Source organism: Lutra lutra, chromosome 14 (assembly GCF_902655055.1).
Source record: "Lutra lutra chromosome 14, mLutLut1.2, whole genome shotgun sequence".
NCBI lineage: Eukaryota > Metazoa > Chordata > Mammalia > Carnivora > Mustelidae > Lutra > Lutra lutra.
The window spans coordinates 20,321,362-20,337,562 of NC_062291.1; the positions used below are offsets into that span (position 1 = coordinate 20,321,362).

Genomic DNA, 16,201 nt, shown 5'->3' on the forward strand with positions numbered 1-16,201 from the left:
AATGAAAGAATAAAAAAAGAAAGGGTTAAAAAGAGTAAAATGGTAAAAGTTAAAAAAAAAAGTTAAAAGTTAAAAAAAAGTAAAAAAAAGTTAAAAAATTTAACAGAAGAAAAAAAAATAAAATTACAAATTAATGAACTTTGCAGGACTAAAGAATCATGGGGAGAAAGTAATGAATTCCATGCTTTGCTTTCTCCTCCTCTGGAATTCCACTGTTCTCCTTGGTAAGTGAACTTGGTCTTGGCTGGATTTCTTGTTGATCTTCTAGGGGAAGAGCCTGTTGTTGTGATTCTCAAGTCTTTGTCCCAGGCAGAATTGCACTGCCCTTACCAGGGGCCAGGCTAAGTAATCTGCTTGGGTTTGGTTTCGGGAGCTTTTGTTCTCTGAACGCTTTCTGTAGAGTTCCAGAGGATGGGAATAAAAATGGCGGCCTCCCAATCTCCAGCCGGAGGAGCCGAGAGCTCGAGGCTCCACTCCTCACTGCGCCCTCAGTGAAAAGCGCTCAATCACTCCCATCTCCCTGACCTCCGACTGCACTCTGAGCTCACCCAGCCTGTGACCAAGCATGTCTGTCTCTGGCACACAGCTCTGCCTGGAGTCTCCGAACCCCACAAATCCCTGAGCTACTCCAGAGGGGTCTCCTCGGATCTTGTGGGATCCCCACTCACAGAGCAGTGGCCTGTGCCATAGATTATGGTTCAAGTTTACCCCAAGTTGAGAGCTCACTCCTCGGCTCCGTCTCTATAGCCAGTTTCCCAGCTCTAAAACCTGCGAGCTCTGCGACACTCAGACACCCCCAATCCTTCTGTGACCCCGCGGGATCTGAGGCCACGCTATCCCCATGTGCGCTTTACCTCAGTTTAGCCTCTGGAGCGATGTCCCTCAGGGGAGCAGACTTTTAAAAGTCCTGATTTTGTGCTCCGTTGCTCCACCACTTGCCGGGATCTGGCCCCTCCCCCTGCGGTCTATCTTCCCATCGCTTTGGATTCACTTCTCCACTGGTCCTACCTTTCAGAAAGTGATCAATTTTCTGTTTCTAGAATTGCTGCTCTTCTTCTCTTTGATCTCCTGTTGGATTTGTAGGTGTTCGCAATGGTTTGATAAGCTATCTACCTGATCTCCTGCTACCTGATGTCGTCTCAGCCTGCTACTTCTCCTCCATCTTGACTCCTCCTCTCCTCCACACTGTTTTCTTTCAGCAAATTTATTTCCCTTCCACTTTTCATGGCCAGGCTTTTTGAATTCAGTTTGATTCTCAATTTCTTATTCCTCATTTATTGTTCCTTTCTTAAATGCATGATGGCACTAATGTCTTTCTCAGTTCTGTTAAAATATTTGCAAAGTCTATCACTCCTTAGTCCAAATACAAACTGTCTCTATGAGGTATTTGACATTCTTCCATTTATAGTCTCTTTAAGCTATTTTCTACAGTGGACACTTGGTGTTGATTATTGTGCTACAGCTGGTAATCAAACCATAAATACCACAGAAATGGCCCCTGTCTTCCCTGATCTTGCACTCTGGTCCTCCCAGTCATTCTTCACTTCTTGAAACTCCTTTCCTTTTGTATCTTGTATCTTGTAACTATGCGTTCTTTGTTCACATTCTACATTTCAGGTCCCTCCTTGTTTGCTTTGCATGGGCACATTTTGTTTAATTAAACTTCTTATTTCAAGGCACTTGTAGATTCACATGCCACTTTTAGAAAAAAAAAAAAAAAAAAAAAAACATCTCGTGTACTCTATCCCATTTCTCCCGTAGCACTAATACCTTGCAGGACTGCAGTAACTATCACCAGCAGGACATTGTCATTGCCACAGTCAAGATAAAGAGTATTTTCATTGCTGTGAGGGTTCCTCATGCTGTCCTCTCAAATCCACACCCCTTTTCTGCCCCCTCAGATCCTTAAGCCCTGACAAGCACTAACCTCTTCTCCACTTGCATAACTTGATTATTTTATAAAGGGAGTAATGTACCAAATGATCCTTAATGACTGGCTTTTTCATTCAGTATAATTCTCAGAAAGTTCATCTAGTTTTTTGGTGTATCAGTAGTTCATTTTGTTCATGTTGAATTGCTGAGATGTTGTCCCTGCCATTTGTTTAGTGGATAGGACGGATTCCACATTTTGACTATTATGAATAAAACTGCTGTAAACATTCACAGACAGGCTTTTCTGTAAACATAAGTCTTTACTTCCTGGGGACAAATGCCCAGGAATATAATTGCTGGGTTGTATGGTAGTTGAAAAGAAGAATAAAAAGTGAAAATTAGTCTATTGAATTTTAAGACTTACTATAATGCTGTATTAATCAAGACTATGTGTTTTAGCACAGGATAAGCCCAAAGAGCAGTGAAACCCAGAAACAGACCCATATAAATATGCCCAACTGATTTCTGACAGATGTGCAAAAGCACCTTAATGAAGGAAAGATAGTCTTCAACAAACTGTGCTGGAACTGTTAGATGTTCACAGGCAAAAAAGTCTCACAATTTGTACAAAATGGATCACAGACTTAACTGTAAAATATAAAAACTATAAAACTTTGTGGGACACCTGGCAGAAAACCCCCACCCAAAGCAGTGGGTTAAGCATCTGCCTTTCGCTCAGGTCATGATCTCATGGTCCTGGGATCGAGTACCACATTAGGCTCCTTGCTCAGCAGGGAGCTTGTTTCTCCTTCTGCCTGCCACTCCCACTGTTTGTGTGCTCTCTTTCTCTCTAACAAATAAATAAAATCTTAAAAAAAAAACAACCAACCAAACAAAAAACATTTAGAAAATAAAAGCATGGGAGAAAATCCATAAACTTGACAGAAAATGCATAATTATAAAAGAAAAAATGTTGAAAATTGGACTTTATAATAATTTTTTTTTGCTCCTGAAAGATACCATTAAAATGAGAAAGAGATAATCTCCTGAGTATAAAATACAGTATTTTTAACCACATGTCTGGTAAAGTTACAGGATATAGAATATATAAGCACTCTCAGAACTAAATGATCTAGATGTAAACAACCCTAATTAAACATGGAGAAAAGAAATGAAGAGCTAGTTCACTACTAAAGATACATGGTTGTCAGAGGAGCACAGAACAGAGGCCTGTCATCATCAGCAATTAGGGAAACACAAATTTAAATCACTTTAATGTTTTAGAACATAACATGCATATAGGAAAGTGTATGATTCATTTCCAAAGGCGAAATATCCAGAGAACCATAACAAAAATCAAGAACTGGAACATTCATTACCAGCACCCACAGCTGTGGCCTCTGGCCCTCTTGGCACAGCCCCCACGCCGGCCTGAAGATGACCTCCATCACCAGCAGGCAGCCTGGCCTACTTCAGACCTTTACGTGAAGGGAAATCTATAAGACATTTTCTTTTTCCATTTTCGTTCTTCTGCTTAATATTACATATCTAAGAGTCATCCACATTACAGTGTATCAGTAGCTCATTCTCATGGCTGTCAAGTGCGGCATTTCCTGAACTTATCACTATTGCAAACTTTAGGTTTGTTTCCAATTAGGACTATGATGAATAGTGCTGTTAGGAACATTGTTGCATGCGTCTTGTGTGTTTAGAGACTATAATACATAATGTGTATACATACTACACACATAGACTATGCATGTCTAAACAGCTGGGCCTGAGTACTTGTCCTACAACCCAACAATACTGCAAGTAATGAAGAGAATATAGCAGTGAAATTGTTCTCACTCTTGTATGTCATCTGCTTTTCTCACTTACATGAAGTTATTTCTCCTGATTATATATCTGAATCAATCAGATTGTTTTAAATGAAGAGATCATGGGACTTACTGATTTTGTATTCAATCTTCTTTGACTTTGGCAATATATGGGTACATATCTATAGTGATATAAAAGAATATAAAATCATGTTATTAAATCATATATATTTTAATTTCCTGTACTCAGTTCAGTGTATATGTTTCTGTATTCTACTAAATTTAACATGTGATTTTATAATACTGGAAGTGAAATATGGCCCAGCTGTGTTGGTCATCTGTAATGGGAAATATATGTGCCTCTCTGAGCAAATTTCAGTGGTGAGAATACTGACTTTTTTATTCTTGGGTAACGAAAACTTCACTTTATAACCCTGAATTTAAGACTTCTACTAATATACAATTTTCAAGTGTACCTTAATCTACTAACAGGGTTTATACATTGTATGAGATGAAATCAAGATAAGTATACAGAAACATCAATTTTTCCTTAGAGTATTTATTTATTTATTTATTTAAACTTAAAGATACTTTGTAAGGCAGGGAACTCACTCACAAATATCTTCTCTGGAGTTCACCTGTCCTATGTGACTTAACACCCTTTGGTTATAGCTGACTAGACCAACATGGATATCTGAGTGAAAGGAGGCAGATAATAAAGCTCGATACATACAATTATTTAGCTTTAGGTCTAGTAATATTATTGCGTGAGAGACAAAAACACCATCCCTGATGTCTATGGAAAGGAGACCCTGTCTTCTATTTTCCCTGCACATTCTCAGGGCTCACTTTCAGCTGCATTTTTTGTTCAGGGATTCCTGAGTACAGGAATTTAAAATATATATGATTTAATAACACACGGTTATATTCAGCTGCTGTTCTGTGAATTGTTTATGTTCAACTCAACAGCGAGACCGAACTCGGAGGCCAGCTCCTCATCATAGCAATGCACAACTGGTTGTGCCAAGACATTTTTAGTTTGTTGGGCTTGCTGTTTATTATTGTTATTATTTTAAAGATTTTATTTACTTATTTGACAGAGAGAGAGCATGAGTAGAAGGAGAGGGAGAAGAAGAAGCAGACTCCAGGCTGAGCAGGGAGCCCAACACAGGACTCGATCCTAGGACCCTGAGATCATGATCTGACCTGAAGTCAGACACTTTACTGACTGAGCCACCCAGTCATCCCTTGCTGTTGTTTTTCTCAAACTAAAGCAAGATAGAGAGAGTGTGAAAGGACAGTATGAATTCTGGGGAAGCCTACTAGGGGCAGAGGTAGAGGAATGAGTGTGGTTTCTAGATGTTACTGAAATCGAAGAAGAGTTTCTTTAATGGAAGAATTAGCCATTGTATTGATTTTAGAGTGAGAAAATATACTCTTCTGCCTAAATGCTGGTGTGGCAGTTGATGGAAGAAGCAGCTTGGGAAAACATGACTTCTTAGTTTTTATATGTTGTCAGATTTCTCCTAATATATGACACATAGTTGGTTTTATACCTGTGTCTGATATGCATCCCAGCACAGCAGAGACTAAAGCAAACACTGAATGCTGATGGCTAAGAAATGAGTTTTAGCTTCAAATTTCCTGAGCTCAAACGAGGACTCCTCAATATATTACCTATGTGATCTATAACAAATTTAACTTTATGCCTGCATTATAGTATTTACAATATACTAATATTCATAGTACTCATTTCATAGGGTTGATTTCACAATATATAATATAGCATTAAATTTAATATAGCATTAAAGGTGCTTAGAATTAATGAATTAATGTCAGCCATTATTTCTTTGATTATGTTAACATTTACTAATAAAACAACTCTAATATCCATTATTCTTTTTAATTTGTACTGCAAAACAAAAACTCATAGATAGAAAAGACAGTATTTGAATCAAAAGACAAGAATGAAGAGAAAAATGGAAAATGAACACAAGCCTCCAACAACATCCAGTATCCTCTGGCGCACAAGCTTCCCCACCACTGAGGACATGAGTGAGGGCTATGGCCCTTCAGGAAGATGGCCATATTGGGTTCTGAGCTCCATCTGTGCACAGAGGCCAAGCTACAGGCAAGTGAAGGGCTGTGCTACCCTCCTTCACCACAAAGAGAATGATAAGTTCAGTGTTTAGAAACTCTGAAAACGAAATCATTCAAAATTGTCTTCAGTTATGCATAACTACAGATAATAACCTTGGACCCGTCCATCATATTCAAATATAACAAATGAAAACAAACCTTGAGAATATCCCCAGAAGTGTCTGGGAAAATAGAAATTTATAACAGTCCAGTAAGTTGTGTGATTATGAAAGCATCAAAAATGTCTAATGATCTGGTAGAAGAGAAGCACCAATAAAATATTGTATTGGGATGAACAGGAACTGTCCATATTTTGCCCACTAATGCACTGAATTTTTAAAAAATGGTCCGTAGACAAAGTTTTAAAAGAATTTCATAAATAAAATTCAGACAAATGGAATGATTAAGTGATGGCACCTGGAAGAAAAAAAATTTTTAATGAGAGAAAATATTCTTTGAGGTGAATCTGAGAAAGCATACTAGTCAGAGCCCAAACCTCAGGTGTGGATGCACTCTTTCACAAAGTGAATCATTCTGCACACTTATTCAAGGACATATCTGAAATAGTCTATTATCCTGATTGAATGGCCCCAGAGCCACTGAGTTTCCAAGCTTATTGGTTTCAATCTTTTTCCTTTTCTATGAAGGTCACTGTAGGAAATTGTCTTAAATATGCTGCATACAAATCTTGCCCCTCGCACAAATGTTCGACATCTTTCTATTTTCTATTCTCATCACAGTGTATTACTCAAACTAAAGTAGGTCAACATATATGAATAAAATATATCAACATATCTTATAGTTTCCTATTTCTGCACAACACTCAGATCCTGGTCCGACAGGTACATAGAACTGAGCTTGTGAATTTACTGCACTTGTGCCCTCCAAACCCTTTCTCCCTATAGTGCTTGCTGCTCAGGAAATCATACTTACCATCCTGCCATTGCTTCATCCAGAAACAGAGACATCATTCTTTAAAAAGACAGCTATAAGTGGTGGTTAAAATCTGCAGTCACATAATGTCATTGCCCTTCTCAACACTGTCGGTGGATATTCATTTCACTTAGAATAAGGTCCAGATTTCTTACATGGCACACAAAACCCTACAGGAACTGACTCTTGGCTACTTCTCTGACTTCATCTTTGACCACTCTTCAAATAATTTTCCAACCATGCCACCTCCCCACTATTTCTCAAACGTACTTCAGAGTCTTTGTATTTGCTGTTTCCCCTTTGGCCACATGGACTGCCTCTTTACTTAAATTTCTTTCCTTACAGAAAGGACTTCCCTATTCACCCCATATAAAACAGTACCTCCATAATTTTCTCTACTTATTTGAATCATATATATTCATTTATATTCTAGCTGGAAGCACTCAAAAGCCAGTTTGGGAATTTCCATTATCTTACTTGCAAGGAAGCTCATGAAAGTGGTTATTAATGTAAAGGGTATTATAAATGTTCAGCAACCAGCTTTCTGAAACAAGAAAACACAACTCTAGTAGCTTTTGCTGATTTCTGAGGTGTAAATGAATACGATTTCAAGCTACCAACATTAAACTACTGAACTGGACGTTGGGAAGAGATGGTAATAATTGATGGTGATACAGTGAGTTAGCACCATTGTGAAAGACAACAATGACATCAGAGCAGCTTGGCTGTTGACTCACAGCGTATGGCTTACAGTTTCTGTAGAGTCTATGGTGGACTTTGTGGGAGCAAGAGCTAAACTACTGTCTTGTGAAAACCCTGAAATGTTGATGTCTTTGCTACTGCAAAACAGTCTAGCCTGTGTGTATAAGTATGTTTGAGGGGTGGGGGTTGGGGCATCAACCTGGCTTTAAGAGTTCTGGTTCTGGGGCGCCTGGGTGGCTCAGTGGGTTAAAGCCTCTGCCTTCGGCTCAGGTCATGATCCCAGGGTCCTGGGATCGAGGCCCGCATCGGGCTCTCTGCTCAGTGGGGAGCCTGCTTCCTCCTCTCTCTCTGACTGCCTCTCTGCCTACTTGTGATCTATCTCTCTGTCAAATAAATAAATAAAATCTTTAAAAAAAAAAAAGAGTTCTGGTTCTGGTTCTCATGCAAATGTCATCACTACACAGTTCACAGATAAAAAGACACAGACTGCAAAGGAGAAGAATTTCTGCATATGGTACTAAAACCAGTCGTAATTCTCCTGAAATAAGAAGATAAGAGGATAATACATAATGTATATTCAAATAAGAGAATACATAATGTAACAAAAAGAATGGTTGTTATTTTTTTAATAATTTAATAATTGTTACTACTTTGCTCCAGAAGCTGTTCTAAGCACTTTATCTTTGGGCATATTTCATTTTATTTACCAAAAAACTCTAGAGGAATATACCGTCACCTCCAATTTATAGTTATTCAACTATATTGAGATTGACAGTGATGAAGATTTTTCCCATGCAACTTATAAGGGTTTATGGAATCTTTTTTAAAAATGCCTTTCTTTTCTCCATAGAAAATAGGAAACAAAAGATATAAATAAACTTCCTTCTTTGATCAAGGAAAGATAACAAAATCAAAACTATGAATATCCCTTAAAGCAAGGATTCAGTATTCATTAATGAAAATATAAAACCAGTCACTTAGACCTAAAACACATTGTTGTTCAGATTATATTTTATAAAGCACTTCTCATTGGTAATAAGTTAATGATACTGAATATTTATGACTCAAGTTGTTAAACAGTCAACCTACCTTTTAATCTATAGAATCACCTATATGTTGCCATTTTTCTAATACCCTGCAAATATCAAAATTAGCAGAACTTTTACTTGTATATTGTTTGTCCTAAGCACCCAGTTAATCCTGTGTGACCAAGACTAATGGTGTGTGTTAGCAAATGCTCACTCTCTAAACTCCCTTATGGCAAATGAGGGAAACAGCCAATGTTGGGGAACAAGTCATAAGAGCTTATTAACCTCACTTTCTCCAGATGAAGGAAAATTGGTAAAAGTATAGGGATTTAGGAAATTCTTTGGCTTCATTAATAATATACTACAAACTACAAAATATAATACAAACCTGCCTTTCAAAGTGTCTTGAAATTTCCTACTTAGTGTTGACTCTTAAGTGATATGGAAGCATTTATTTGTTTTATGATGACAAAATTAAGAAAATAATGAAATAAAATCTTTCTTCACTAAACTCCAATTACAAAACATATGAAATTCCTTTGGCATGTAGTATACAGAGTTCACCCCAAAGCTTAGCAGTTTTTGCTGCACAAATAATGATGTCATAACAGAATTGATTCCAGGATATGGAAAAGAAAGGCCAAGGTCAGGTGATATCTTCCTGACAGGACTTAAACTCCAAAATCAACAGGAAAGTCTCCACTTCCAAATGTATCATTTGGCAGAAATTTCTTTGTAATTTGTATAAACTGTTTTTACACATAATTTAATGTTTCAGTATCTGTATTATAGTTACTGAAGGTCAAACAACAGGGCAAACACTTGAAAATTCACCCCACTTATAATTTAATTCAAGGGAAGGAAAAAACTGCAATTTACTCTTCTCTGGCTGTTTGCTTTGAATTAAACTATTATTTGACAAAACAAAGATGAACAAAAACAAAAACAGGGTTTAAAACAAAAAATAGACAAGATGGTCTCTTAATATTTTAGATACAATATTCAGAAAATTTAACAGTTAAAAAGGATACAACAGTGCTCACTTTGGCAGCACATTTACTAAAACTGTAACAGTATGGAAAAGATTAGCATGGCCCCTATGAAAGAATGACATGCAAATTCGTGAAGCATTCCTTATTTTTTTAATGCACATGGAACTTTCTTCAGAGCAGATCACATACTGGGTCACAAATCAGGTCTCAAGCAGTACAAAAAGATTGAGATTATACCATGCATCTTTTCAGGCACAATGTTTTAAAGCTTGAAGTCAACCACAAGAAATAACTTGGAAGGACCACAAATACCTAAAGATCATCCTACTAAAGAATGAAATGGGTCAAACAGGAAACTAAAAAAGAATTTAAAAAATACATGGAAAGAAATGAAAATGAAAACATGGCAGTTCAAAACCTTTGGGAATACAGCAAAGGTGGTCCAAAGAGGGAAGTATATAGCAATATAAGCTTTCCTCAAGAAAGAAGAAAAATCTCAAATACACAACCTAACCTTACACCTAAAGGAACTGGAGAAAGAATAGCAAATAAAGCCTAAATCCAGCAGGAGCAGAGAAATAATAAAGATTAGATCAGAAATCAATGATATAGAAATTAAAAAAAATAGTAGAACAGATCAAGGAAACTAGGAGCTGGTTCTTTGAAAGAATTATTAAGAACGATAAATCCCTAACCAGATTTATCAAAAAGAAAAGAGAAAGAATCCAAATAAATAAAACCATAAATGAAAGAGGAGAGATGACAACCAATGCCAAAAAACTACAAAAAATTTTAAGAGAATAATATGAGCAATTATATGCCAAAAAATTAAGCAACTGGAAGAAATGGATGCATTCCTAGAAACATATAAACTATCAAAACTGAAACAGGAAGAAATAGAAAACCTGAACAGACTCATAGCTAGCAAAGAAATTGAACCAGTGATCAAAAATCTCCCAATAAAAAAGGAATCCAGGGTGGGATGTCCTCCCAGCAGAATTCTACCAGACATTTAAAGAAGAATTAATACCTGTTCTGCTGAAATTGCTTCAAAAAACAGAAATGGAATGAAAACTTCTAAACTGATTTTAGGAAGCAAGCATGACCTTGATCCCCAAAGACCTCACTAAAAAGGAGAATTACAGACCCTGTAATATCCCTGATGAACATTGATGCAAATATTCTCACCAAGATACTCATTAATAGGATCCAAGAGTACATTAAAAGGAGTATTCACCACAATCAAGTGGGATTTATTCCTGGGCTGCAAGGGTAGTTCAACATCCACAAATCACAAATGTGATATACCACATTAATAAAAAAAAAGGAAAAGAACCTATGATCCTCTTAATAGATGCAGAAAAAGCAGTGGACAAAATACATCATTCTTTCTTGATAAAAACTCTCTGCCATGTAGGGATAGAGTGAATATACCTCAATATCATAAAGTCATATATGAAAAACCCACTGTGACTATCATCCTCAACAGAGGAAACCTGAGACCTTTTCCCCTAAGGTCAGGAACACAACAGGGATGCCCACTATCACTGCTGTTTTTCAACACAGTACCAGAAGTCTTAGCCTCAGCAATCAGACAAGAAAACTATACAAAAAACATCTAAGTAGGCAAAGAAGAAGTCAAACTCTCTCTCCTCACAGATAACATGATATTCTATGTAGAAAACCCAAAAGACTCCACCCAAAAGTTGCTAGAACTCATACAACAACTCAGCAAAGTCACAGGATATAAAATCAATGCACAGAAGACAGTTACATTTCTATACACTAACAATGATGCAGAAGAAAGAAAAATCAAGGATTTGATCCATTTACAACTGCACCAAAACCAGTAAGATAGATACCTAGGAATAAACCTAACCAATGAGGTAAAGTATCTATACTCTGAAAACTGTAGAACACTTATGAAAGAAACTGAGGGAGACACAAAGAAATGGAAAAACTTTTCATGCTCATGGATTGGAAGAACAAATATTGTTAAAATGTCTATGCTACCCAAAGCAATCTATACATTCAATGCAATCCCTATCAAAATACCATGAACATTTTTCACAGAGATGGAGCAAATAATCCTAAAATTTGTATGGCACTGGAAAAGACCCCGAATAGCCAGAGGAACATTGAAAAAGAAAACCGAAGTTGGCTACATTACAATTCCAGACTTCAAGCTATATTACAAAACTGTAATCATCCAGAAAGTATGGTACTGGCACAAAAACAGACACATAGATCAATGGAACAGAATAGAGATTCCAGAAACAGACCCTCAACTCTGTGGTCAACTAATCTCTGACAAAGCACAAAAGAATACCCAATGGAAAAAAGACAGTCTCTTCAACAACTGGTTTAGGAAAATTGGACAGCCACATGCAGAAGAATGAAACTGGGCCATTTTCTTATACCATACACAAAAATAAATTCAAAATGGATGAAAGACCTAAATGTGAGACAATAATCCATCAAAATCCTAAAGGAAGATACAGGCAACAACCTCTTTTACCTTAGCCACAGAAAATTCTTGCTAGACACATCTCCAAAGGCAAGAGAAACAAAGGCAAAAATGAACTATTGGGACTTCATCAAGATAAAAAGCTTCTGCACAGCAAAGAAAATAGTCATTAAAATGAAAAGACAACCTACAGAATGGGAGAAGATATTTGCAAATGTCTTACCAGATTAAAGGGCTAGTATCCAAAATCTGTAAAGATCTTATCAAATTCAACACCCAAACAATAAAAATCCAGTCAAGAAATGGGCAGAAGACATCAACAGACATTTATCCAAAGAAGAAATACAAATGGCTAGCAGACACATGAAAAAATGCTCCATATAATAGGGCATCAGGGAAATACAAATCAAAATCACAATGAAATATGACCTTACACCCATCAGAATGTCTAAATTTAGGAAACAACAGATGTTGGTGAGGATGTGGAAAAAAGGGAACCCTCTTACACTGTTGTTGGGAATACAAGCTGGTACAGTCACTCGGAAAATAGTATGGAGGTCTGCAAAAAGTTAAAAATAGAGCCATCCTATGACCCAGAAATGGCACTACTAGGGATTTACCCCAGAGACACAAACATAGTGATTCAAAGGGGCACATGCACTCAATGTTTATTGCAGTAGTGTCCAAATAGTCAAACTCTGGAAAGACCCCAGATGTCCATAGACAGATGAATGGATAATGAACATGTGGTATGTATATACATATATAATGGAATATTATCCATCCATCAAAAAGAATGTAATCTGCCATTTGCAAGGATGAAGATGGAACTATAGGGTATTATGCTAAGCATAAAGCCAAATAGTATATGATTTCACTCATATGTAGAATTTAAGAAACAGAATAGATGAACATACAGGAAGGAACGGAAAAATAAAATAAGATGTAAAAAGAGAAGGATACAAACTATAAGAAACACTGAACTCTAGGAAACAAACAGAGGGTTGCTGGAGGAGAGGTGCCTGGAGGGATAGGGTAAATGGGTGATGGACATTAAGGAGGGTGCTTGATGTAATGAGCACTTGGTATTACAGAAGACTGATGAATCACTAAATTCTACCCCTAAAACTAATAATACAGTATATATTAACTACATTGACTTGAAATAAAGAATTTTTTAAAAGTATTTAACAGTCACCATACATGACACAAATAATTGGTTGAAACATTCTGTATCTTGAGACTGAAATGGATTTTAGCCAAGGTTGCAAAATTCTATAGGAATGAGATCTATCTGATTCAATGCATCCATTCCTTCCAGAGAGTAAATTGTATTATATTGATCTTGGTTCCAGTGACATTGTGGATGTGTTTCCATACAGCTACTGCTTGATGACATTGCAGACTTTCACCGAAGACCTTGTAATGTGTGGGCACCTCACTTTAGCCTCAGTACCATGAAGGAGAAGTAGAGCAGTCCCTGTAGCTGTCTTCTGAATATCCATTCCGGAGATTAGAGTCAGTCAATCACAGTAATGCATTCACCCTTGCCAGTGATTCATTGAAAAAAGATCAGGAAAGCCATCCCTCTGCTCTCACACTCAAAGCATATCTTATCTATTAAAAATTAATACTACAATAATGCTATCAAGTTACTTTTGTCATCTTTTCCCTCTTAACCGGGGAAGCCTAGAAGGTTAATATAGTTCTTTACTACCAAATCAGAGGTGCAAGCATCAAATCTATTGAACATCATATTGAGTGACCTTGTGTACCACCTCCTCTGCAGACCCTGAGTTTGCCCAGGTAGGAAGCCACCTGTCCCCTGGGAATGGAAAGGGAGTGGGAGGCAGCAGGCCCTCACTGCTTGGAGGTACCTGCATGCACCATAGAGGGGACACCTGTGTCTGAGACTGAGAGGAAATGACCTCTGCCTAGTCTTCTGCAGGTAGAGAAAATGGCATGCATTTATTTTCAGAGGACTCCTTCCATAGGTACAAATGTCCTCCTGCTCGAGGAAGGATGAAGCCTGCTGGTTATTTAGGAAATGGTGTGGGGCAAATATGATGCAAAGTCTCTGCTGAAGGACAGATTAAAGAAAGTTCTGCTGCCTGATAGGACTGGCCTCAATTTCTAGTTCTTACGCGAATTGTACGGCTGGGAACAAGTTAATGTGTTCGACCCCAAATATTTTGATCTCTAAAAAAATACTGCTGTGCAGATTCCAGTGACTGTCATGAAATGAGAACATTTGTAAATGTGGACAGCATGCTGCCAGGCTCTCAGTTTACAAACTTCTCAAGGTGGGTTCCCTATTCTATGGGAAGTTGGTTTGATTCTTGACTCTTTATGGAACTTTCTGTAAACTCTGTTGATGCAGACCACTGTAACAGATGTGACAGATTAAAAATGGTGACAAATTCTTAGACACTGCTCTCCTTCAGAGTTAGGATTTATGTTGCTCCTCCTGAATGTGGATCTGCTATGAACTGCTTTGACTCCTAGAAACAGGGCTATACTAGTTATTCTTCTAGTTTTTGGGTCAGGCCTTAAGAGATTGGTGACTTTCATTTCCTCTTACTTGAAAAAGTCACTCTTGGAGACCCAACAAGCAGTGAGAGAGACAACCTGGTGGGACCTGAGACAGGTGTCTAACAGAGTAGTCCCCAAGTATTCCTAGCCCTAGACTTTTGAGATATTCTGATTGAGGGTCCAGATAGGTTTGTGGAGCAAAGGTGAGTTGTCCCAGCAAAATCTGTCTAAAATCTCAAATCTGTAAACATGGAGATAATTATTGCTGTTTCAGAACAGTGTCTTAGCATCTGCATGTAGTAACTGACACCTGGAATGTGGGATAAGAAGTTTTAAAGAGGGCTTAGACTTTAAAAATCTGTGGTAGAAGAGGGTCAAGTATAAGGAGGGGGAGTTAGAGTGTCAGGGGTCATTCTAACCAGCATGAACCTACTGGTTCGGGCAGACACAGCTGATGTTTGCAGGGAAATCTGGAATGTACTTCTAGCTAGCTGTGGAGGTAGGACGGTGATGGGAGCCTTGGAGAGGGCTGTTGGCTCTGTGAGAGATGTCTTCCCCATCTCTGCCCGTCCATAGCCTGGGAGCTGGTCTAGACGGGCTGGCTGTCGGGAATAAGAGGTGGAATGGATGGAGGAGTGCCTGCCCAGGCATATCTGTGTCAGCCCTCCCAGCCTGACTATGAAAGTCTTCCCAAAGTCCTGTACAAGTTCCTCCTTTGATTCATTGTTACCTGAAACAATACTGAGAAGGTGATTCGAGAAAACATATTTCTCAGCACAGTACACTTGTTACAGTAAAATCCAGCACATGTACAACACACAACACAGTGGAAGTCACAGAAAAAGTACACTTTTTTCCCCCTTAATTCAGGTGGGTCACCATTTGTCCATAGTAATGACTATATTTGATTTATCAAAACTTGTTAAAGATTTAAGACCATCTCCTTTCCCTTTGAGATTGCTACAAATAAAAGTCCGAAATACAAAGAACTAAAGTTAAATGTGAATATAAATGTCCAGTTTATAAAGAACTGAAAAATGAGTTTTGTTTTGTTTTGCTTTGTTTTGTTTTGTTTTGTTTTGTTTCTGGTAAACCCTGCTTTGGAGGACATGTGTAAGTTGGGAAACCAAAATGGGATTTTTTACGTTTCCACCTTGAATTAGAAGAAAACTTGCACTAGAAGCTACCTTGACCTCTTTGCAGACAGAGGAAAGAGAGAGAAGGCAGGACCTTCACCCCAGTGTGAGTTCCTCTCTGAGGACAGAAGCCAACAGAATGTCTTATGAACCAGAACACAGCAAAAAGGAGCGAGGAACAAGCCTTCATGCCATCAAGGCACAGTAACTCCATGCATTAATAAATTTGCATCTCTGACCAGCCTAAACCATTCCTGGGACTTTAAAGTAATGGATGGGAACTGGAAGTGTTCATGGAAGGTCTCTATCGCCCATTCCAGCAGTACAAGAGTCAAACGTATCTCTCAGTGCCTGTGTTTCATAGGAACACATACTGGTTAATTGTGTTAATTTCCCTTTTAACTCATAATACTATAGAATAACATATATCCAACACACAAGGGCGAAACTTATGTAAAACAGAAGTCTTCAGAGGACTAATTTTCAAACTGCTTAGGCAAGAGTACATTTTTAAATGATTATTTTAAATGCAAATAACAAATAATTAGATTTGAAGTTCACAAGGGAAAAGATTATAGTCAAA

The 16,201-nt window shown here is 37.7% G+C and overlaps 1 non-coding gene across 1 annotated transcript; it reads left to right on the top strand.

Moving 5' to 3' along the window:
- The first annotated feature begins 9,526 nt into the window (after positions 1-9,526).
- On the top strand, positions 9,527-9,633 carry LOC125085341 (U6 spliceosomal RNA). Its single transcript, XR_007122873.1, has one exon. It is a non-coding gene; the product is annotated as a U6 spliceosomal RNA (small nuclear RNA).
- The last annotated feature ends 6,568 nt before the right edge of the window (positions 9,634-16,201 follow it).